The sequence below is a fragment of the Hyla sarda genome, chromosome 1 (assembly GCF_029499605.1).
Source record: "Hyla sarda isolate aHylSar1 chromosome 1, aHylSar1.hap1, whole genome shotgun sequence".
NCBI lineage: Eukaryota > Metazoa > Chordata > Amphibia > Anura > Hylidae > Hyla > Hyla sarda.
In genome coordinates this window covers 394432355-394459245 of record NC_079189.1, presented here as the reverse complement: position 1 = coordinate 394459245, position 26891 = coordinate 394432355, and the positions used below count along the sequence as shown (strand labels likewise).

At 44.5% G+C, this 26891-nt stretch overlaps 1 long non-coding RNA gene across 1 annotated transcript in view; it reads right to left on the bottom strand.

The window, feature by feature from the left end:
* Positions 1–26070, bottom strand: part of LOC130276572 (uncharacterized) — a 51190-nt gene extending 25120 nt beyond the window's left edge. Inside the window, exon 1 of the long non-coding RNA XR_008845170.1 lies at positions 26021–26070. This is a non-coding gene — a long non-coding RNA (uncharacterized LOC130276572). The remainder of the gene's footprint in view (positions 1–26020) is intronic.
* Between the last annotated feature and the right edge of the window lie 821 nt (positions 26071–26891).

Below are 26891 nucleotides of genomic sequence, written 5' to 3'. Positions count from 1 at the left end.
TTCCCGACTTTTCCCAATAGTAAATAGAGAGGAATCCTGCATGTCTGAAACAACTTTTCCCACTAGTAAAAACCCGACAATCTTAGTAAATGAGGCCCGTTGTGTCATTTTTACCGAAAAATGCACTGCGTAGAATCGGAAGCCCCCAAAAGTTACAAAATTGCATTTTTTTCCAATTTTGCCCCACAAATATTTTTTGCCTGGGTTCGTCTGAAATTTTGTGGTGAAATGATTGATTTTATTACAAAGTAAAATTGGTGGCGCAAAAAATAAGCCCTCATATGAGTATGTAGGTGCAAAATTTAAAGCATTATGATTTTTGAAAGTGATGAGGAAAAAACAAAAGTGCAAAAACAGAAAAACCTGTGGTCCTTAAGGGGTTAAATATTTGCTTAATTTAATTTCGGTACATTATTGAGGAGACAGACATCCTGCCTAAGCTACTTTTAACCTCTTCAGGACACAGGGTGTATGGATACGCCCTGCATTCCGAGTCCTTAAGGACCGAGGGAGTATCCATACGCCCGTGGGAAATCCGGTCCCCACCGCTAGCCGGTTGGGGACCGGAGCCGGATGCCTGATGAAATCCCCCCCCCCCCCCCCCCCCCATGTCGGTGATCGGAGAAAATCGCATGTCAATTCAGACATGCGATTTTCTCCAATTCCGGGCTGATTGGGTCTCTGGTGACCCGATCACCCGGAAAATAGGGCTGATCGGAGTTGTCAGCAACAGCCCCGATCAGCCTAAAGGATAGGAGTGAGGTCGCAAAGCTGCGATCTACTCCTATCCCCTGTCATTACTCAGAACGGAGTTCTGACCAATGGCAGCGCAGGACAGGGAGTTGCCATGGCAACCCCCCGTTCTGCCCGCCCCTGGATGTCGAGGGGCTCTGGGAAGAAAATGGAGACCGTACCTGCAGGAGAAGATGCCTGGGGACCTGGGATCTTCGCTGGAGCCTGCTGGATCCTGATCAGGTAGGGAATCGACAGTGGGGGGGGGGGGGGGGGGGGGGAATTGAAAGTGAAAGTAAATTGATCTTTACTGTGGCAACCACTAGGGGGGCCAAACTGCAACTCCCAGCATGCCCAGACAGCCAAAGGCTGTCTGGGCATGCTGGGAGTTGTAGTTTTGCAACATCTGGAGGGTTACAGTTAGGAGACCACTGTTACAGTGGTGCCCAAACAGTAGTCCTCCAGATGTTGCCAAACTACAACTCTCAGCATGCCTCGACTGCCCAGGCATGCTAGGAGTTGTAGTTCTGTAACATCTGTCCCTTCAGATTTAGCAATTTTCATGACATTTTTGAAAATTGCTGCTCTACTTTGAAGCCCTCTAATTTTTTCAAAAAGCAAAAGTATGTCCATTTTATGATGCCAACATAAAGTAGACATATTGTATTTGTGAAGAAAAAAATAATATTTGGAATATTCATTTTCCTTACAATTTGAGAGCTTCAAAGTTAGAAAAATGCTAAATTTGCTAAATTTTCATGAAATTTTAGGATTTGTCACCAAAAAAGGATGCAAGTAATGCCAACAATTTACCACCAAAATAAAGTAGAATATGTCACGAAAAAACAATCTCAGAATCAGTATATTCGGTAAAAGCGTTTTCGCGTTATTAATTCGTAAAGTGACGGTGGTCATAATTGCGAAAAAGGGCTCAGTCCTTAAGGTGAAAAAGGGGTGCGTCCTTAAGGGGTTAACAGCATCTGCAGATATACTATACAGAAAGCCCAATTGTCATAGACACATAGACTGAAGATGACACTATTCAATTGTGTGGTACAGTTTTCAAGGCATGCTGTGTGACCTCTGCAGAGGGGGAAGGGGAGTGGGCAACACTGACTATCACACATTGTGAATGGCACTGTAATCCTATCTGTTATTGTAGAAAGAACACTGCTTAGTAGTTTTCTTTACGGAACAAAAAGTGTCTGCTTGTTATTAGGATTAAAACAAAAACTGCTAAATTTCAGGATTATTTAAAAACCCGGCGTTGCCCGGTTTTTCCTTCCTCATCCTTGTTGGGGAGGAAAATCAACAAAGGAGGAAGCTTTTGACTTCAAATCCCATCCCCATATATTGTTGTCATATCCCAACCCCATATCCCGTCCTCATATCCCGTCCTCATACCCCGACCTCCTATCCCGACCTCCTATCCCATCCTCCTATCTCGACCTCCTATCCCGTCCTTCTATCCCGTCCTCCTATCTCGACCTCCTATCCCGTCCTCCTATCTCGACCTCCTATCCCGTCCTCCTATCTCAAACCCCTATCCCGTCCTCCTATCTCCACCTCCTATGCTGACCTCCTATCTCAACCTCCTATCCCGTCCTCCTATCTCGACCTCCTATCCCGGCCTCCTATCATGACCTCATATCTCCACCTCCTATCTCAACCTCCTATCCCGTCCTCATATCCCGACCTCCTATCCCGACCATCCTGTCCTGCTATCTCGACCTCCTATCCCGAACTCTTATCCCGTCCTCCTATCTCGACCTCCTATCCCGTCCTCCTATATCGAACTCCTATCCCGACCTCCTATCCCGTCCTCCTATCTCGACCTCCTATCCCGTCCTTCTATCCCTTCCTCCTATCCCGTCCTCCTATCTCGACCTCCTATCCCGTCCTCCTATCTCGACTTCCTATCCCGTCCTCCTATCTCGACCTCCTATCCCGTCCTCCTATCTCAACCCCCTATCCCGTCCTCCTATCTCGACCTCCTATCCCGACCTCCTATCCCGTCCTCCTATCTCGACCTCCTATCTCGACCTCCTATCCCGTCTTCCTATCTCGACCTCCTATCCCGACCTCCTATACCGTCCTCCTATCTCGACCTCCTATCTCTTCCTCCTATCCCGTCCTCCTATCCCAGCCTCCTATCCCGACCTTCTATCTCGACCTCCTATCCCGACCTCCTATCCCGACCTCCTATCTCCACCTCCTATCCCCTCCTCATATCCCGTCCTCATATCCCGACCATCCCGTCCTCCTATCTTGACCTCCTATCTCGACCTCCCATCCCGTCCTCATATCCCGACCTGTAATATGTGTACCAGGTATTGAAATATCTCCAGCCGTACAGAAGTTATGTGGGAACATACATTTCCCATTGATTTGCATGGGACTTTAAACAAAAACCCTGACCCTCACAAATGTGGGTAGTTAAGGGTTAAATTAACTATCCTATATTTTAAGTGGACATATAAGTAACATGTAACCAAGTATTATGGAAATATCTCCAGCCATTTGGAAGTCATGTAGTAACATATATTTCCCATAGACTTGTATGGGACTTTAAATATAAGCCGCGCCCCTGGCAAATGGGGGTGAGTAAGGGTTAAATCACCTATCCTATGTTTGTTGTTGACATATGAGTAACATGTGTGCCAAGTTTCATTTTAATATCTTTCAAGAAAAAGCAAAGTTGGGCCGTTGATGGCGCTGGTCCTGATGGAAAGAAAGCTCTATAGACCCTTCTCAGTGTCTAAAACGGGGTTTATTAGCACAGAAAGCAACACGTTTCTGGCCCGAACTGGACCCTTCGTCTGGCAACGTGCATACAACATAGTGAACAGATGCGGTTAAAATACATTCCTTCCGCAACCATAAATGTTACGTTCATTTGGTAATTCACAAACATGGTTTACGCAAATAGTGTATGTAAGCAGAACATCTGCAGCTGGGAACCCGATGCCGTACAGGTGCATTACTGCATATGCATTAAACGGCCGGGAAGTCAGCAACCTGCAAGGGACTGTACGGTAAGTGGCAATATGATACAGGTATGTGCAGGAATTGCCTTACTAGGAAACTATATCGGCCAGAGAGAGATCTCCTTCTTTTTCTCTGCGGCCGAGAGAACAAGGCTGATTGGGTGAGCGGAGCTGAAAATTCAGCTCCGCTCACCCAATCAGCCTTGTTCTCTCGTCTTTCTGTACTAATAAACCACGTTTTAGACACTGAGAAGGATCTATAGAGCTTTCTTTCCATCAGGACCAGCGCCATCAATGGCCCAACTTTGCTTTTTCTTGTTACTTACACTGCAGGGACATCGCTTTTGCTCTAGAGGACCGTGGCTGCAGACCTGAGATCTCATCTAAGGCTATCATAGGTGTTGTGCTCTCAGCACAACGAAAATCGGTGTGTGCAACAATTTAACCTGTCTCCATCTCACCTTTAAAACATCCTTCACTAGGGGCGCATATGCCTGTTACCTTTTCTATTTTAATATCTTTAGCCCTTTGGAAGTTTTTGTGGAACATACATACATACACACACACACACACACACACACGTTGAGTTTTATATATATATATATATATATATATATATATATATATATATATAGATAGATAGATAGATAGATAGATAGATATAGATAGTAAAAATGAAAAATTTGAAAAATCACCAAAAATGTTTAAAAGGAATCTATTACCTAGTAGTTAGACCCTTTAATCCATACTTAGGAAATACGCCTTTGGCAGCATTTACAAATTCCAGTCTTCTTGGTTATGATGCCCCAAGGTTTGTGCACCTGTGTAAGATCCCAGGACAGGACTTCACAGTACTTCACTTAGGCCCTGTCATGTTGCACATGCATGGTTTTCCTATTTATCTTGTGTGTCCCTTCTCTCTCCCCTTCATTCTGTTCTCAGTTTTGACTCCTCCCCTCCCTTCTCACTTGTCTTTTTTCTTCATCATTCATCTCATCCACGTACCTCTTAGCTGCTCATCGGTGTATTATCTGCACAGTTTGGAATAAACTTCATCACAATCTACAAGGTGTCTTTTGGATTGAGTCTCTGTCAGCCAATTCAACTAAGATTGGAGGCTACTGCTATCTCATCACAAACTGTAAGTTTCATAGATCACACTTTCAATGCTTAGACTGGAGAGGCAGAACAGGCCCTGTCAGGTTGAGTCCCTCAGTGTCCTGGGGGCTCTCCTGCAGTGTCTTCCCCATAATGAAGTTAGTGTTACTATGTCTAGCCAGTACAAGGTTATGTATGTGTGTGTATATAAAGTATAAAGGACCTTTGGAGGACCAATTTAAATGTCTAAAGGACCTTTGGAGTTATCACATGTTATGTTATCACGTTACCCATAGAGCACCAGTTAAACACATGACCTGCAGCTTGACCTATGGGCTTCTTGCTCAGCCCCCTTTATAAAAGAGGGAGCCATTACAATCTGGCTCTTTGCTCTTAGCTCTTACACAATCACTCCTGCTGAGGAACAGCAAAGCACAGACATCACAGATCTTGTGTCCAGTACACGTGGAGGCCATTAAGCCTGCACACCGGCCACATTGTCAGTAAGTCAACTCATCTATATCTGCTGTCTCTACCAAAGTCAAGTCACTAGTCAAATCCATTATAGTCAGAGTGGCTGTATTGAAGTCTGAATCAAAAGTACTGCAAGGCCCTTTCCGTGTTACTGGTCAACTCTCTGGGATTCTGGCCTAGCTGTAAAGACTTTAACAACTGTCTAACCTCAGTAAAGCTACCGTTAACCCGTACCTGGTCCTGGATTATTATTGCCCTGCCTAACATTGAGATAGCGGTACTACCGTTCCGGTTACCGGGAAAACCACGCCCTGCCGTCACGAACATTAGGGGTTAATAACACCTTGCCTCTGGGCTATACCATCTGCCCCATCTACCTACACCCTTCACACCCCGTGGTCACACCACAACTTTGGCATCACCACACCTGGATTTGGGTATTTTCTGCCATTATTCTCTGTAGATCCTCTCAAGCTCTGTCAGGTTGGATGGGGACCATTGGTAGAAGCCATTATTAGATCTCTCCAGAGAAGTTTCAGCTGTGTTCAAGTCAGGGCTCTGGCTGGGACACTCAAGGATATTCACAAAGTTACCCCAAAGTCACTACTGTGTTGTCTTGTCTGTGTGCTTAGGATCAGGTTTATCTAAATCTGTAGAAACAAGCAATGTGTGCAGCTCACAGCCAGAGATCCAAGGTTTAAGTGATTAAAAAGCCGATCCCCACTGACCAATAGTAGAGGGTTATATAGTAAAAAATGTAAACCACACCTCTAAGATCTCACCATACCAGATGGTACACAATGATATAAATGAAGACAGATTAGTTCTACTGAGGAAGGGATCGGATTAAGTACCCTGAAACGCGTCTAGAGTCTCTCATATTGTCTGAATATTGCACTAAAAAGACATACTGCTACCCGGCTACAACCTGTACCCAAATACCGGCTCCATTCATTACAAGAGATCCTCCTATTACACCTGATCCTCTGTTCCGTGCTCGGGAACGCTGTCTGCTAAGCCACGAGTCTCCTGCCGGAGCCTCCTGCTGGGGAAACAACTCAAGCTGTCTCGTGAGAAATCGCTCCACATAGCCCACACGGAGCCAGCGACTGCCCGCACCAGAGAGAGCGACTCCAGCGCCCACACCATTACAACAGCCGCAGACCTTTCATTTGGTCTGTCGCAGCACGAGACCAGCAGCCGGAGGATCGATGAGATACAATTTAACAACCGTGTAGGTGGACATTTCCAGTTATTTGCAAGACTGTTTAATATTTAATATCTATCACAACAACCATTTTTCTCATTTAATATTCTATGCCGGACTATCAAAATTGCCAAATTAACAGATACAAACACAATCTGAAACAGCGCTTTGGCATCCAGTAGCAGTGTCTTACATACTCATAATACCATTAGGGCCCAAAGGTAGATATGTATAAAATGAGTGCATAATTCAATAAATTTTTCATCATACCATTTATTTTTATATGCTTTTGTATAACTGTTTTTCATGCATGTTTTATGTATGCATTTATTATTTAATACTTAATTATATAGCAATACATTTTCTGCACTTTTTCAAACAAATCTGTTTTCATTATATCATTGTGTACCATCTGGTATGGTGAGATCTTAGAGGTGTGGTTTAAATTTTTTTTACTATATACCCCTTATCTAAATCTGTGTAGAGGAAAAGTGGTGCAGTTGACCATAGCAACCAATCAAGTTGCTTTTTTATATTTCCAAAGGCCTGTCACACTGGGTTCGGTTTCTCTGCTCGGCAGATTTCTCACAGTGTCAAATGCGCTGCGTATCCGCCCAGTCTGACCCTACCCTAAAAGTGAAAGACACCTGATTGGTTGTTATGGTCAACTTTTCCTCTGCACAGGTTTTAATAAATATCCCCAACTGTCTTACCTTGCTTCCTCTAGACATGATGCTTGGAATGGAGTCCAAAAAATTCAATCTTAGTTTCATCAGAAAAGAGAATCATGTTTCTAACAGTCTGAGAGCCCTTTAAGTGATTTATTGCAAACTCCAGACAGGCTTTCGTGTGTATTTTACTGTGGAGAGGCTTCGTTCTTGCCACTCTGCTATAAAGCCCAAATTGGTGGAGTGCTGAAGTGATAAACTTTGACCTTCTGGAAGTTTCTCCCATCCCATCTGGAGTTCAGCCAGAGTGAGCATTGGGTTCTTGGTTACATCTATTAGCAAGGCCCTTCTCCCCCAGCACTCACTATACACCCTCATGGCCAGATTAATGTAGGGGTGGATGGAGTTGCCGCTCCAGGCCCCTACGTTAAAATAGGCCCAGCCAGGGCCGGCGTTAAGGTGGGGCAAACCAGGCAATTGCCTAGGGCCCACATCCCCCTGGGGGCCCCCTGCCGGCTGCTCAGCATAGGCATAGGCCTAATCAAGCCCGGGGGGATCCGCGGCCACCACTGAGCAGCCTACAGGGGGCCCCCGTCACATTCTGGACATCCCTGTGTCCCGAAAAATCTTTTTGGGACACAAGGATGTCCCGGTCACTTTTCTGCGGAGGCCCCCGCGTTAACTTTAAAAACACAGGGGCCGCCGGGAGTTAGCGCATGCGCCCATAGCAATGGAGGAGCGGAGCTGTGAGGAGGATGCGCGTCGGCCGGAATGGTAAGTCACCAGCACCAGCTGGCAGTACGTCCTCTTCGGTGCTCCGACCACCGGTGGTCGGAACACTGAAGTGGGGCAGTACACAGACATACAGCCTCCAGCCATACACTGTATATGGCTGAAGGCTGTATGTCTGTGGGGGAACTGTACTGCACCTAATGTGGAGAACTGTACTGCACCTAATGTGGGGGAACTGTACTGCACCTAATGTGGGGGAACTGTACTACACCTAATGTGGAGAGCTATACTGCACCTAATGTGGGGAACTATACCTCACCTAATGTGGGGAACTATACCAACATAATGAAGTGCTCCGTCTTCCAGGCAGCCTTAATCTGGCCCTGGTTATAATAGATCAACTATTGTAAACATACAGGATTGGTTGTTATGGGCAACTGCACCACTATTCCTCTACAGTCTTGCACTGGGCCCACCAATGTGTAAAAACATCTCTGATAGGGATTATAGCTAGCTAGCTACCTACCTGCCTATCTACGTACCTGGCTAGCTACCTACATGGCTACCTAGCTAGCTACTTACCTAGCTACTTACCCAGCAAGCTTACAACTGACCCAGCTACCTATCTAGCCAGCCAACAACCCAATTAAATATCTACCTACGTCACACTCTGTGTATCATGCTGTTTGCACATAATGTAAGTAAATGGCATTGCACAAATAGCGGCAACCCATTATTTTTTTCTCCAGGGCAAAGTATGGTGGGAGTTAATTATTTTTTAATTACTGAAGTGCTGCCCAACACTCTACTCAGTACTCAACACTACTGCACTACACACAGGCCCATGGGTGCCTAATGACAAATACAGCATAAGTCATGGGTTGTGCCAAAAAAAATAAAATAAAATAAAGTGTTTTGTGAATGTCTGATCAGTTTCTTTGTCATTCAGGAGTCAGAGGAAGCATTGGCTGTTCAAGCATGGGAGTTGTAGTTTTGCAATAGCTGGAGCTGCAGTGTTTGTAAAGCACTGTGTTAGAGCAGGGTTGCCTTTATTTGTTGCAAAACTACAACTCCCAGCATGCCCACACATCCTTTGTCTGTAGTTTTGCAAGAGCTGGGGGCACACAGCTGGAGACTACACAGCTCTAAAACAGAGTTTTACAAAGATTGTACCCCCAGCTGTTGTAAAACTATTACTCCCATCATGGGAGTTGTAGTTTAGGAACAGCTATAGGCTGTAGTGGTGCAATGGTGATCTCTTATACTGGATACCAACATGCTTTACGGCCAGTATCCAGTATGCTGCATAATACAGAGTAGTCTGTCTGCATAAAGACAGATGATCCCTTGTGGTGGCTATTTTCATTTTTGATTTTTTTAGTAAAATTGACATTTTTTTAAATAAATGTATATTTAAAAAAGTCATCTTATCAGTAGTGCTACAAAGTATAAAACGTTTTTCATAATGACAGTGCCTCTTTAAGGGAAGTAATTTTAAAAACTCACTTTAAAAAATAGGTCATTTTCTGATGACATCTCTGGCCATGTACTATGATACCTCTTTATTCCCTTTTCCATTATATGCATGAATGGGGTTTCACATGTTTTTTAAAGTTTGGCGCATCAAAAATACACCAAAAGTGCACCAAAATGTGCTAAAGTTTTTGACCTTTAGAGTTGAAAGGGAAAAATAACAGCCAAAAAAGATGCCAAAAACAGGGTAATAAAATTCACAAATGACTCGGATTGTTAAAAAAAACAATTAATAAATTCAGTGAAATATGTTTCCCTATGCTTTTTTACATCAAAATGTAAACTGAAAACCAATAGTAACTGGGGGCCTGTAAGAAAGAAAAAATAATAATTATGGACTTATGTTAGAGAGCATCATAATTATGCGTCAGTGAAAAATACCATATATGGGTGCGTTCACACTCTAGTAACTAGCAGCGGGTTTCTCGGTGTGGGAAACCCGCTGCGAGTTACGCTACCATTCATTTGAATGGGTCCGGGGACAGTCCGCAAATTTTACACTATTGCGGACTGTCTGTGGAACCATTTAAATCAATGGTGGCGTAACTCGCAGCAGGATTCCCGCAGCGGGAAACCCGATGCTAGTAATGGCGTGTGAACACACCCTTAGGGTCCATCTTTTTAGAACCGATATTAGGAAATTGCTACATCAGAAAGTCCCTAATATTCTCTCACTTGCACAACTCTTGAAATAGGGTATAGCAGATAAAGGGAATTTAATATCCAAAGAATGACACTATGTTGAAAGCAACAGAATACAAACGCTGTAAATAGAGCCTGTATTCTGACAATGCAGAAAGGAGAGGGGCCGTCAACCATCAAGGTGACCATCAGCACAGTCTTCTATCTTATTATTTAGATAAAGACTCTACAAACTGAACCTTATAGCTATGTTCAGACGGGGGAATTTCTGAGCGAAATTCTAGGGGAATATTCCACTCTAAAATTCCGTTGTAGCAGGGTCCTGCAGAGACATCTGTCCGGTTCAATGTTTCTGCAGATTCCGATCAAAAAGTGCATTGCCGTCTATGAGGACGGCGCCCTTCTAAATGGTCCAAATGCTGTACAAGTAAAAGTAGGGAATGTCCTCTTATGTTTTCAGGACGTATTCCGGACATATTCTTCTGTGTGAACATAGCCTAACTCTGTTGACATGCCAAGGAAAAACTGCCATAGAAAAACTTAATTCCGCACACCTGCTTTCTTTTCTTTCCAAATTTGTTACAAAGGTGCCGTCTATATTTTAAAGAATTACTGTAAATCTAAACCCCAATTCTAAATGCTTTGACTTCCTTGGGTTGTCAATAGTTTTTAATCTAACTAGAGCAATATACTATGCAAGGATAGTGTAATAGCTGAATTCACATCACATTTAGACTAAATGTTACTGGTATACATCTAGATACCAGCAGAAAGATATGTCATCTACATCTGGTATATTTTCCGAACGTATGCCACTTCTGGGGGTATCCTGATGCAATGTACAGCCCAAGTGTGATGCGAACCCAGTCTACATAAGCATAAAACTGAGTATTTGGGTATATACAACATATTGGTGTTGGGTTTTTACTAGTGTGAAATGTTGTTTCCGACTTGTAGTTTTGCGAAAAAGCCGAATTCCCAGCCACTGGCAGGGGATTCGTATCACAGGCACCAGCATCGCAATTACTAACCCTGGCCTAACATTCCCCTGCCCCCCACCTCCCAGCCCCTCATGCTATCCGAGCAACACCATAAAACACCCCCCCCCCCCCCTCCCTGGCCCCTCGTGCCATTATAGCGCACATCGCAGCACACCCAATCTGAAGACCTAATTCTGCAGTGTGCACAATGCAGCAGAATCCCATTGAATACAATGGGACTCTGCTGCTTTGGAATCTCTTGTGGAATTTCAATGCAGAAATCCGCACGGAAAACCTGGACTTGTGAACATGGCCTCAGCAAGATGTGTGTGTAGGATGTGTGTGTATGTATGATGTGTGTGTATGTATGTAATGTATGATGTGGAGGGACTACAGGGGGTGTATGATATGTGTATGTATGATGTATGTGTATGTATGTGTGTAGATGTATATGTGCATTTATTATGTGTGTATTTAAGTGTGTGTGATGTTTGTATGTATGTATCATATGTGTATGTATGATAGATGTGTGTATGTGTGTACCTAAAATGCGCTTTTGGTACTACTACTTCCTACCTACCTAAAGTGGGCTGCTACTATCACTACTACCTAAAGGGGGCTTCTACTACTACTACTATTACCTAGAGTTGCTGCTGCTACTAATGCCTAAATGGGGGTACTACTACTATATGGGGTGCTGCAATTATATACTGGGGACTGCAACTTTATAAGGGGAGCTACTATCTACAATGGGACCTACCTACAGGGAGTAACCCCTACTTAAAGGAGACTGCTACTGCCTACAAGGAGTAAATACCTACAGGTATCTACACAGGGACCTACCTACAGGTGGTACCTACCTACTCGGGTAAGCTCCATAATGAGTGAAACCATGTGAAGTGATCTAGGGGGGACCTACCTACTCTTCCCCCAATCCGCTTATCTACCCACTCTACTGTATGATACATCAAGGGGTTATTATTACTGTATAGAGCACTGTAGCTGCTTCAAAAATGTGGATCCTAAAATGTTTGTTTGGCAGGTTCTGTGGAGAGGAGTTGATGATGGAAGAATCAATATGATGGTCTGGGCCGAGGGTCACTACTATATGGTCACTGTATGGGGGGATTTTAGTCTGTCTTTTAGTGGTTTTATTTAGTATAAGTGTGGTAATATTATCCCGTCAATATAGGGTGGTAATGGTAGTGGTAATGATGTGGCAGTATTATTTGTCTCTTGTATAGTGGTGTTATTGGTGATACTGGTCTATGTATAGTGGTTTTATTCAGTATCAGTATAACAGTATTATCCTGTCATTATATTGTGGGAATAGTAGTGGTCATGATGCGGTGCAATTATTTGTCCCTTGTATAGTGGTGACAATGGTCTCTGTACAGTGGTTTTTATATAATAACAGTATAATGTTATTTGTCACTGCAGTAGTCGTCTTTGTGTGGAGGAATTATTTTATGTGAAAATCCTGCATGTGCCCCTGGTAAGTAGCGATGCATACACTATATGCAATACCTTTCTCTTACATTCACAGCCCAGGGATGAGATGCACAATATTCTGCATTTCCAGCCATGTTTACAGGAATTTCTGTGAATTCAATAGTAAATAAGTTGGGTTGCAGGAACATGCCCCTTTTCCACCTGGGCACACCCTTTAACAGAGGCCATGCCCCCTTTTTGGGTTTGAAGGTTTATTTTGGCGCATTGCACCACAAATCCTGGCACAGACAAAATTTGTGGCGCACTGCACCACATTTTGGTGCACAACCCAATAAAACAGGTCAAGTTTACAAAAGTAAATCATGGCCACTGTGATTATGTAAAGCTCAAAGGCAATGATTGATAGTTATGTTAGTAGTGGAAAAAAATGTTCCTAGATCGATACACCACTTTCATGCAGCTTATTTGCTGGACTATAGATTTGATAAGAAACACAGAACCAGAGACCAAGAAGACACAAAGAGACATAGAAATGGGATAAGGGTCCCAATATTTATTCAGTGTAACAGGAGTTGGGAATAAATATGAATCATCATCATATAAATTAGAACCCTATTAATTCATACTATCACTGAGCACAAACCAGCTCCTAAGTAGTCTTCCCAGATATTCTAGACAATAAAACCCCCTAAAAAAAAACATAGTGACTAAAATAAAAAAAATGCCTGACTTAAAAGATATTAACAATTTAGTAGCCAGGGCGAGGGGGGAAAAGGGGAAAAAGGAACTTTATTGAAGGAAACTTAACTGCTACATATCAAATTGGGACCCAGGTCCCATGTTTCCCACTTTCTGTCTAGTTATCACTATGGTGTTATACTCGGTATACTTGTTCTAGTTTTTTCACCATAAATACAAATGTTTACACAGAACATGTAATTGTTCTGTGTAACAATGAAATTGAAGGTCTTATCATGCTTTATTTAACAGCTGTCTCTCTGCACAGTTTGTTTTAAGGGAGGTGTTAACCTTTAATGCTTCAGTCTGTATAAAAATGCTGATGCCATTACCTGCCACCTGGATAGAGAGTGTACAACTTTTTAACTCAAGCAAGTACAGTAAACTAAATTAATCTGTGCATACCAAACAGCCACATTTATGTATTGATCTGAGAAACGTATATTCACTTATATACACGAATCAGCCATAAAATAAAAACCATTAAAGGGAAACTGACAGACTGTTCCCCGCACTAAACCCAATACACCAGGTTATAGTGTGGGTAAATAGGAATAAAATTATGTACTACTTACAGAAATTGGTGCAAAGGTTTAGAAGTTATGGCCATATGGTTATTGCTAAAGCTCTTCTGAGTGCAATGGTGGTGGGGAGCCGGCTTGCTGAGCTTCCCTGCCACGCAATGTCCGCCCATCATATGAATATTTAATTTTTCTACTCTCATTTCTAAGTGACGTAAGAGCCTTTTTAGTGGCGAGGAGGTAGTAGATCCGCTGAGCCTGTGTGAATGATGGCTTGGGCCGTATAAGGGAGCAGAGTCTAAGGTGCCGCTGGTTTTCACCAGAGCCCGCGCAAATTGGGATGGACTTGCTGCAGCAGGTGGCACCCAGGTCGCTACTCCTGACATGACTCGTCCACACTGGCTGCTGAGGAGAAAACGTTGTACAGAAGGAATATGGCAACTCGTAGTCAGGGCTGGCAGCACCGTAGGGAGAACAGGTACGTAGCAAGAGGTCAATAGGTAGGCGGAACAGGAGCAAGGTCAGGTAACGAAGCAGGAACACGGTAAGGCAAGACACAGTAAACGCTTTCATTAGGGCACTGGGCTCACAAATATCCGGCAAGAGGTAGAGGGAGGTGCACATACTTATAGAGAAGGGACAGGTGCAAACACTAATTAAGGGCGCACTGTACCTTTAAATCTCAGAGCTCCGGAACGCATGCGTGCCCTAGGAGGCAGGGACGCGCACGCTGGCGGTGTGAGAACACGGAGGAAACAGAAGAAGGAGGTGGGGAGTGACGGCCCGAGATTCGCATGCGGTCCCTCGGATAACAGAGGAAGAGAGCACTCACGGCCAGTGTGACCGTCCAGAGCGCTCTCCGTAATATGCCTGAGGTCATGTGAGCACTCTGCTATTGCACTCTTCCAGTTGTAGCGAGGGAGCAGTGTCTGCTCTTTGCTACAATAGCAAAGAGCTCATGTGGTCGCATTTTCATATGAAGGGTGGGCATATGGCAGCATAGAGAGGAGGCAAGGAAGCTTGGCAAGCCGACTTCCATCCTACACTGCGCACAGAAAACATTTACCAAATCAGCAACGGAGGGCCATAACTGTTACGTTATACGCTCCAGCCGCACACGCTGGCCGTGAGCCCATGGTCCCGGTACCTACTGCTGCCATCAGGGCTGGGATTCGCATCGCGGGAAGCATCCGCATGCGAATCCCAGCCCGTCTCTCACCTGGTGTTTCTCGTGCCCCGCCTCTGCCTCTCTGCTCCGTCGCACGTGTCCCCGTCTCCTAGGGCGCGCACGCCGGAGCTTTAAGATTTAAAGGGCCAGTGCGCCCATTAGTGAAGTAACACCTGTGGCTCATTGATAAATTCCTCCACCTCCCACACTTCCCTACCGGATCTTTGTTGCCCTAGAGCCTGAGAGAAAGCTTTCCTGTGATTGTCTTGCCGTGTATTATACCCTTTGCTCAGTGACCTGACCTTGCTCCTTTGCCCCCTGCCTACTGACCATTTGCTATGTTCCTGACTACGCTACTGTGCCGCCTGCCCTGACCTTCTGCTATCCTGACCACGAGCTGCCTTATTCCTCCGGTGCCTTGAATTCCTCAGCCACCTGTGTGGTCAAGCTGTGCCAGGGGTAGCGACCTGGGTGCCACCTGCCCCAGCAAGTCCATCCCGCTTTGCGGCAGGCTCTGGTGAAAACCAGCAGCACCTTAGATTTTGCTCCCTGGTACGGTCCGAGTCATCTATCACACAGGTCAAGCGGATCCACATCTACTGGTGTTCCTGTCTTCTGAAACGTGAGTGTTACAATAACGTCTAAACACCTGCACCAATTTCTGTAAGTCACAACTTGTTTCCTGTTCACCTGCACTATAGCCAAGTGTATTGGGTTTACATAGAGTGAACAGCCTGTCAGTTTCTCTTTAAAGAAGTGCTCTATATTTTTTTACTCATTGTATTGCTAGTCTCCCATAATATATATATATATATATATATATATGTGGGAAGCCTATCGGCTGAATTTGTGTGAGGGGCGGGAGCTCCGCCCCACACGTGTTCAGGCGGGGTGTCAAGTAGTTGTGGCTAGGGGCGGGGGTATATAACACCCCTGCTCCTACGGGAGGGGCGTACGTCACATTTTGCGGACGTGCTTGTGTTTGGCAGTGGTTCAGTTGCGGGGTACCGCCGCTAGCTCGGGCGCCCCCACCCCACACTCCTTGGGTCGTCAGTCTTTGGAGTTCGTTGGCGTCGGTGGCAAGTTTCGGACCTTTGCAGGTGTACCTATCGGGTATGGGCCGGTACCCCGGCCATTTGAATTGCTGTTTTATTTTTATTCGCTCCTATATTAAGTAACTTACTTAGCCGTACTGCGGGTCACTGTAACAAGTAGCTGGCAGACATGTGGGGCTGCAGCGCTGCCGAACACTGCTGTATGGTTCCCGGGGGGCCACGGAGGTTAAGTGTTCATACGGCACGTAGTTGTTAGTTATCATAAACCCTCTCGGGGACTCGCCTCCGCAACGCCGACACGGGTCCGGTGTTCTAGGAGGCAAGTTCCGGCAGTTCAGTTCCAGCTCCGGCTCGCTGCAGTACACGAACGCCACCGCCATGTGGCGCTGCGTGCGCACGTGTGCGGTCAGTTATTCTGGTTACAGATAAAGAGGTATATATAAAAAAATATATATATAAAAAAAAAAATAAGTGTATGGGTTCATATGTGTATATGTATAGGGGTGCATGCATGTATGTGTACATATATATACATGCTTATTTGGAAGGGTGTTGTAAGCTTAGTTCATCATAACATGAAGGTCGTTTTTAAGTCCAAGCACATGGTTAGGTAATAGTTTTCTGTCATTGTAGTTATAAGATTATATACTATATTATTACTGCATTAGGTTGAAATGAACACAGCGCAATAGTCTGCCAAGATCCCCAATATAAATTATCAATGGTCATATACCAACCTCGGTAAAATGGTATAAAAAAAAAATGTGTATATGTGTATATATACATATACGCGCATGACATTTATTCTGTTCATGCGTTCGTTGTCACGGCATTATACTGTCCATGCGCTCTCAGCATTTACACTGTTCATATGCTCATGGTTTTCCTTTACTCATGGCCTTGTATACTGTTCAGGTGCTCATAGCATTTCACTCGGTTCACATGCTCATTGTTTCTCTCCGTCCTCCCGCTCATGGCACTATTACTGTATGCACGCTCTTGGGTTACTGTATTCACACTCATAACATTCACACTATTCATACGCTTTTAGCACTAAGCTGTCCGTACGCTCAAGGAATCTATCCCATACGCATTTGTTCATACGCCAAGCGCGTTTGCACTGTGCATATGCCGTGGCATTGACACTAGGCGTTTGCTGCGGCATTGCGCCGTTCATGCGCCTTGGCAGTTATTGTTTTGTTATGCTCATGGCATTTATTCTGTTGATATGCTCAGGACGTCTATACTGTTAATATGGTCAGGACATCTATACGGTTGCATGCTGATCACGGGGCATTTACACTGTTCTTCCATTCATGACATTCCATGTACATGCTGGTGGGGCATACTCTGGGCGAGCGCACAGTGTTCATGCTGTTTAGAGCTCATGCCACTGGTATCGCTCACTTGTTCATGGCGTCATGCTGTGCGCACACTCGGGGCGTTTTGCGCATGGCATTGGCAGTCTACATGTTATGGCTATACGTTCTTAGGTGCTCATGGTATCCATTCGCTCATGGAACATACTGACGATATGTTTGTGGCATTCATGCTGGACAAGCCATAGTAGTTGTTCTGTCGGTTCGCTCGGGCCAGTCATACACTGCAGACACCCGTGGCATGTATACCGCTCATGATATTTACACTGACCGCTTGTTCACAATCTTATACTGTTCACACCCACGAGTTGCTGTTTTATGCACATGGTGTTTACCATTTACATGATCACAACATACATTCTGGTCATACTCTCACGGCACTGATACTGTTGCAGACACCCATGGCTGTTATACTGTTCATAAGCTCTTGGTTCTATAGTGGTCATATGCTCATGGTGTTTACATACGTCCATGGCATCATCACTGGGTTGTTAAAGCATACGGTTTCATACGTTATTGGCATTCTGGTCTTCCGCTTTTTGGCTTGCTCGTGGTTCATACACGCATAGTCATACTGTCCATATGCAATAGCTTTATTCGGATCACAAGCTAAGGATATTTATACCGATCATCCGCTCACAGCAGTTACACGGGCCAAATGGCCCGTGGCATTCACATTTCACCTATGACATTCATACGGTCCACGCGCTCATAGCATCCATACCATGCTGTTCATTCATCCTTAGCTCTTACTGTTTTCATGCACTCTCATTGTTCAGCCATCCATTGCTTTTGTGCCACACATGCACTCTACACACGGGACTGGTTGTGCGTGGGTGGGGATTGGTTCTTTGGGTTCCATGCGACCGGCATTCGGGTTGTTTGGACGTTCGTGGCATTGTTGCCATATGATGGGGTACGGCATCGGCGAGGTGGTGGTGTCGCTGTGCTGTATATGCTTATAGTATTCACGGTACGTAGTGAGTACTTCGATACAGTGCATGCAGTTCTAGGATGCACATACCATCGTACAGCTCATACGATATCAACTACACTGTGCTCACGCTTGGGGGCTTACGTTATAGTGTCCAGTTATTGCCAAAAGTTACTTCACACTGACAGGTTGTCAGTACCTGTCATGCCAGCCACTTCTGCAGGGGGGAGGCCCCACACAGGTCATTAATACTGACACGCCTTCAGAACAACAACATTATGATACGCAGGGGGTGGTTTACCTGTTGTGACTGCCACAACCACAGGGGGGAGGCACACACAGACTATTGTCCGACACTGCTTCAGAACAACGATAGTATTACACACAGGTGGTGGTTCACCCGTTATACCTGCCACATTGCAGGGGGAGGCATTATGCTGGTTCTTGTTACTGACATTCCTTCAGAGAAATAACGTCATGATACACATACGTGGTTGTTTACCTGTTATGCCTGCCACGTCTGCAGGGGGAGGCACCACGCAGGTTATTGTTACTGACACGTATTCAGAGCAATATCATCTCGATTCACAGGCTGTTGTACACCCGTCATACCTGCCACGTCTGCAGGGGATGCACCACGGAATTGTTGCACTGACACATCTTCAGCGCAATAACATCACGACACATAGGTGGTTGTTTACCTGTTATGCCTGCCACGTCTGCAGGGGGGAGGCACCATGCAGGTTATTGTTACTGACACGTATTCAGAGCAATAACATCTCGATTCACAGGCTGTTGTACACCCGTCATACCTGCCACGTCTGCAGGGGATGCACCACGGAATTGTTGCTACTGACACATCTTCAGCGCAATAACATCACGACACATAGGTGGTTGTTTACCTGTTATGCCTGCCACGTCTGCAGGGGGGGAGGCACCACGCAGTTTATTGTTACTGACACGTATTCAGAGCAATAACATCTCGATTCACAGGCTGTTGTACACCCGTCATACCTGCCACGTCTGCAGGGGATGCACCACGGAATTGTTGCTACTGACACATCTTCAGCGCAATAACATCACGATACATAGGTGGTTGTTTACCTGTTATGCCTGCCACGTCTGCAGGGGGGAGGCACCACGCAGGTTATTGTTACTGACTCGCATTCAGAGCAATAACATCTCGATCCACAGGCTATTGTATACCCGTTATACCTGCCACGTCTGCAGGTCTGCACCACGTAATTGTTGCTACTGACACATCTTCAGCGCAATAACATCACGTCACATAGGTGGTTGTTTACCTGTTATGCCTGCCACGTCTGCAGGGGGAGGCACCATGCAGGTTATTGTTACGGACACGTATTCAGAGCAATAACATCTCGATTCACAGGGTGTTGTATACCCATCATACCTGCCACATCTGCAGGGGATGAACCACGAAATTCTTGCTACTGACACATCTTCAGAGAAATAACATTATGGCACATAGGTGGTTAGTTTCCTGATAGGCCTGCCACGTCTGCAGGGGGAGGCACCATGCAGGTTATTGTTATCTGTCACGTGTTCAGAGCAATAACATCTCGATTCATAGGCTGTTGCACACCCATTATACCTGCACGTCTGCAAGGGGATGCACCATGTAATTATGGCTACGTACACATCTTCAGAGCAATAACATTACGACACATAGGTGGTGGTTTACCTGTTATGCCTGCCACTTTTGCAAAAAAAAAAAAAAAAAAAAAAGGGAAAAATACGCCACGCAGGTTATTGTACTGACACGGCTGTACAGCAATTATTATTATGACATATAGGTGGCTTGTTTACCAGTTACGCCTGCCATGTCTGCAGGGGGAGGCACCAAGCAGGTTATTGGTACTGACACTTCTTCAGAGCAATAACATCTCGATTCACAGGCCGTTGTATACCTGTGAAAACGGCTACGGGGATGCACCAAGCAATTGCTGCTAGGGACACAGCTTCAGAGCGATAATATCACACTTCACAGACTGTTGTATACCCATGCTACCTGCAACTTCTGCAGGGGAAGGCACTGCGTAATTGTTTTACTGGCACGTCTACTGAGCAATTACATCACGACAAGTAGGCGGTTGTAAACTTCTTACCTGCCACGTCTGCAGGAGCATTCACTGTGAAATTGTTGTCACAGACACATTTTCATGGAAATAATTTATGTCACTCAGGAAAGGTCTGTCAGCGTGCTGTGGGTCACTTGCTAACAGTTTATTTTTGCCAACTAATAGCGGGTACTTGATAGTTTCACAGGGTGCCTGACAGGTATCTATGGGTTTCCCTCTTACCACAATTTCACAGGCAAGCATGTTGAAGAGGCATTTATCTGCTTGTATGTCAGTTTGATCTGGTCGTTGATTACAGAATAGTGAATAGTAAGTCTCCATCAGCTCATTGGTTCCAGGCATCAATTACTAGGCTAAGTAATTTGCAGATTCTTTATTTTGATCTCAATCTAGAGGTTAAATTTGGAGTATGTGTTAAGGTTGTTGGGTTTGATCCATGTTTATTAACCCTTTTTCTATTCCTACCAGGTTCATTTTTGCCCACTATAGGCGTGCCCTCCGTCGCGGTCATTGGGCACAATTCTGACCGTTAGGTTTAGTATATTATTTTCCATACAGGTACGTATGTATTGCTGTAACCACGAGAATGAGCGTGAAGCCCCGAACACAAGTGGGAAGCCTATCGGCTGAATTTGTGTGAGGGGCGGGAGCTCCGCCCCACACGTGTTCAGGCGGGGTGTCAAGTAGTTGTGGCTAGGGGCGGGGGTATATAACACCCCTGCTCCTACGGGAGGGGCGTACGTCACATTTTGCGGAACCCTCCCAACCCTCCCTTTTTTCAATTATCCATTACAGGGCATGCCCACTATAGGCGTGCCCTCCGTCGCGGTCATTGGGCACAATTCTGACCGTTAGGTTTAGTATATTATTTTCCATACAGGTACGTATGTATTGCTGTAACCACGAGCATGAGCGTGAAGCCCCGAACACAAATATATATATATATATATATATATATATATATATATGCAAAGTCCAGGAATCACAGCACCAATAGGTCTAGGATCTTCATAAGCTGGTTTCTTTATTCACCCCAAAAATACAACGTTTCGGCAACAATAGCCTTTATCAAGCATGCTTGATAAAGGCTATTGTTGCCGAAACGTTGTATTTTTGGGGTGAATAAAGAAACCAGCTTATGAAGATCCTAGACCTATTGGTGCTGTGATTCCTGGACTTTGCACACATTAACACCAGGCTGGCTGCCTGGGTGTTTCACATGCACGAAGGTTGGTCCCCGGTGCTGTCTCACACCAACCCTTGTATATATATATATATATTTTGAGAGCTATATTGAGGGCTTGAGAATGGTGTTGTGAGAACACCGAAATGTCGCACTTGCCTGTGTGAATAAAAGTCACTTTTTATTTTTGATACTTTGGAGTGCTGTGGTCATCCTTTTGTGTGTATATATATATATATATATATATATATATATATATATATTCAGCTAGTATTACCTTATTTAGTTATTCCTTTCTATCTGATCTCAAGGAGACACCCTGGAAAATTACATGTGCTTTTGTGCTTTCAATGGGGTCACCATTTTCTGTATCCTTCTGTATGATGAAACTGCATGAACTCTTCCACACAAGTTCTCCAGAAGCTTTTGTCACCAGGGCCGTTTGAAGGAATTTGGGGACCGCAAGCAAAATGGACATGGAGGCCCCCCCCCCCCCCCCTTGATGTTCACGCACGTCACGCTCTAGGGCCAGCGTCAGGACGTAGTAACGCCGGCCCTTGAATGCTGGAAGCGCGATGTGAGCGAACGTCGATACGAGGCCTCCACATTAGGTGCAGCACAGTTCCCCCCCACATTAGGTGCGGCACAGTTCCTCCCCACGTTAGGCACGGCACAGTTCCCCCCACATTAGGTGCAGCAGGGTTCCCCCCACATTAGGCTAGCAGTGTTCCCCCACATTAGGTGCTGTATAGTTCCCCCACATTAGGCAGTATAGTTCCCCACATTAGGTGCAGTATAGTTCCCCATATTAGGTGCAGTATAGTTCCCCACATTAGGTGCAGTATAGTTCCCCACATTAGGTGCAGTATAGTTCCCCCCCCATTAGGCTGTAGTTCCCCCACATTAGGTGCAGTATAGTTCCCCCACATTAGGTGCAGTATAGTTCTCCCCACATTAGGTGCAGTATAGTTCTCCCCACATTAGGTGCAGTATAGTTCTCCCCACATTAGGTGCAGTATAGTTCTCCCCACATTAGGTGCAGTATAGTTCTCCCCACATTAGGTGCAGTACAGTTCCCCCACATTAGGTGCAGTATAGTTCCCCACATTAGGTGCAGTATAGTTCTCCACATTAGTATAGTCCCCCACATTAGGTGCAGTATAGTTCCCCACATTAGGTGCAGTATAGTTCCCCACATTAGTATAGTCCCCCATATTAGGTGCAGTATAGTTCTCCACATTAGGTGCAGTATAGTTCCCCCCACATTAGGTGCAGTATAGTCCCCACATTAGGTGCAGTATAGTTCTCCACATTAGGTGCAGTATAGTTCTCCACATTAGGTGCAGTATAGTTCCCCCCACATTAGGTGCAGTATAGTCCCCCCCCCCCACATTAGGTGCAGTATAGTCCCCCCCCACATTAAGTGCAGTATAGTTCTCCACATTAGGTGCAGTATAGTTCCCCACATTAGGTGCAGTATAGTTCTCCACATTAGTATAGTCCCCCACATTAGGTGCAGTATAGTTCCCACAATAGGTGCAGTATAGTTCTCCACATTAGTATAGTCCCCCACATTAGGTGCAGTATAGTTCTCCACACTAGTATAGTCCCCCACATTAGGTGCAGTATAGTTCTCCACATTAGGTGCAGTATAGTCCCCCCACATTAGGTGTAGTATGTCCCCCCACAGACATACAGCCTCCAGCCATACAGTGTATGGCTGGAGGCTTTATGTCTGTTTACTGCCCTACTTCAGTGTTCTGACCACTGCTCCTTTTGTCCGGCCACCATAGCAGTAGGTCCGAGGACTGGAGGAGCGGTGGCCAGAGCACTAAAGCTGATGTGTCGCTGGTCACTTACCATGCTGGCCAGCGCATGTCTGTTCGCTGCTCCGCTCATCCGCGTTGCTTTCCAATGGGCGCACGCACGGGACCCCCCCCCCCCCTTGGATCCGCCACTGCATGCATTATATACACACACAATACACTGTACACATTACATACTGTACAGGCATGCTTCATACACATTACATACTGTACATGCATGCTTCATACACACACAACACACTGTACACATTACATACTGTACATGCATCATACACACACACTGTACATGTATCTCACACACACACTGTACACATTACATACTGTACATGCATCACACACACTGTACACATTACATACTGTACATGCATCACACACTACACATTACATACTGTACATGCATCATACACACACACTGTACACATTACATACTATACATGCATAATACACACATACTGCACACATTACATACTATACATGCATAATACACACATACTGCACACATTACATACTATACATGCATAATACACACACATACTGCACACATTACATACTATACATGCATAATACACACACATACTGTACACATTACATACTATACATGCATCATACACACACATACTGTACACATTACATACTATACATGCATCATACACACACAACACACTGTACACATTACATACTGTACATGCATCATACACACACACAACACACTGTACACATTACATACTGTACATGCATCACACACACACTGTACACATTACATACTGTACATGCATCACACACACACTGTACACATTACATACTGTACATGCATCATACACACATACTGTACACATTACATACTGTACATCCATCATACACACACAACACACTGTACACATTACATACTGTACATCCATCATACACACACACTGTACACATTACATACTGTACATGCATCATACACACACACACTGTACACATTACATACTCTACATGCATCATATACACATACTGTACACATTACATACTGTACATGCATCATACACACACACTGTACACATTACATACTGTACATGCATCATACACACACACTGTACACATTACATACTGTACATGTATCATACACACACAACATACTGTACACATTACATACTGTACATGCATCATATACACATACTGTACACATTACATACTGTACATGCATCATACACACATACTGTACATGCATCATACACACTGTACACATTACATACTGTACATGCATCATACAGACACACACACTGTACACATTACATACTGTACATGCATCATACACACACACATACTGTACACATTACATATTGTACATGCATCATACACACACATACTGTACACATTACATACTGTACATGCATCATACACACACATACTGTACACATTACATACTGTACATGCATCATACACACACATACTGTACACATTACATACTGTACATACATCATACACATACTGTACACATTACATACTGTACATGCATCATATACACATACTGTACACATTACATACTGTACATGCATCATACACACACATACTGTACACATTACATACTGTACATGCATCATACACACACACTGTACACATTACATACTGTACATGTATCATACACACACAACATACTGTACACATTACATACTGTACATGCATCATACACACACAACATACTGTACACATTACATACTCTACATGCATCACACATAACACACTGTACACATTACATACTGTACATGCATCATACACACACGACACACTGTACACATTACATACTATACATGCATGATACACACATACTGTACACATTATAAACTGTACATGCATGATACACACATTCTGTACACATTACATACTGTACATGCATCATACACACACAACACACTGTACACATTACATACTGTACATGTATCATACACACATACTGTACACATTACATACTGTAAATGCATCATACACACATACTGTACACGTTACATACTGTACATGCATCATACACACACACACACACTGTACACATTACATGCTATACATGCATCATACACACACACACTGTACACATTACATGCTATACATGCATCATACACACACACACTGTACACATTACATGCTATACATGCATCATACACACACATACTGTACACTTTACATACTATACATGCTTCATACACACACATACTGTACACATTACATACTATACATGCATTATACACACATACTGTACACATTACATACTATACATGCATTATACACACATACTGTACACATTACATACTATACATGCACCATACACACACAGATAGAATAGATCAGTGTTTCCCAACCAGGATGCCTACAGAGGTTGCAAAACTATAACTCCCAGCATTCCCAGACAGCCTTTCGCTGTCTGGGCATGCTGGGAGTTGAAGTTTTGCAACAACTGGAGGCACCCTGGTTGGGAAACACTGGTATGGATACACACATGCACTTTACATATAGTCATCCACAGTAGTAACACAGGCACAATACATAGACATACACATATGTACACACATATATATATCTCCACACACACATGCTTATACACACACATATATATATATACATCCAGGGACACCTACTGTAGTCAGGCCCCATGTTGTACAGCCTCTGCGGTCTCCTTTCCTCACAGCTCTCTCCCCCTCCCCCTCCTCCAGCTCAGACGGCTGAAGGCAAGTCCGGGCTGAGGGAAGATACCAAGTGCAGCGGGGGTGGGGGGAGCTTGATTGTGGTGAGGTGAGAAGAACTCCAAAGCTGCAAATGAGTTTATTTAAAAAAAATGTCAGACATTCGGGGGCCCTCTTGTTTGACTGGGTGCCTGGGGCCCGGAGCACAAGCTCCAAGAGCAGGATTGTTAATCGCTACAGGACGGGCAAGCACTGGCTGTGCTCGGGGGCCCCCAGCCAGCTCGGGGCCCCAAGCAATTGCTTGGTTATCCTGTCCTGTAGCGACGGCCTGTTTGTCACACAATTATAATGGAAGCGGTCAGCCTCCCTTTCTGTATATTTATAGCTTATCTAATTATTTCTATAAAAACTGCAACCCCTCCCCCAAATTATAAGGTCTCATACAGCCAAAAGTTGTGACTGCTGGAACAATAACGTGCCCAACTTTAAATCTAAAATTCTGTCACTAAGGGATTAAAATAGACGTTAAGCACCAGAGTTATGAGGCAACAAGATTCTCTTGAGACATTTAAGATCAACAAAAAAATTCCAGTTTTAGGCTAGGTTTCCACTTGTGAAAAAACGCTGCGGCCAGATGTTAGCTGCAAGTCAATAGTAAACTGCAAAATGCCAAATCCACTTGTCGTTTTTCAGTTTGGCGTTTTTTTAATCCTTTTGGCGTTTTTGGGCTCCTTGGCAGTTTTTTAAAAAACGACCTCTTGTCGAGACTTTGGCGTTTTTTCGGGAAAATCTTGGCGTTTTTCTCCCATAGAAGTCTATGGGAGTG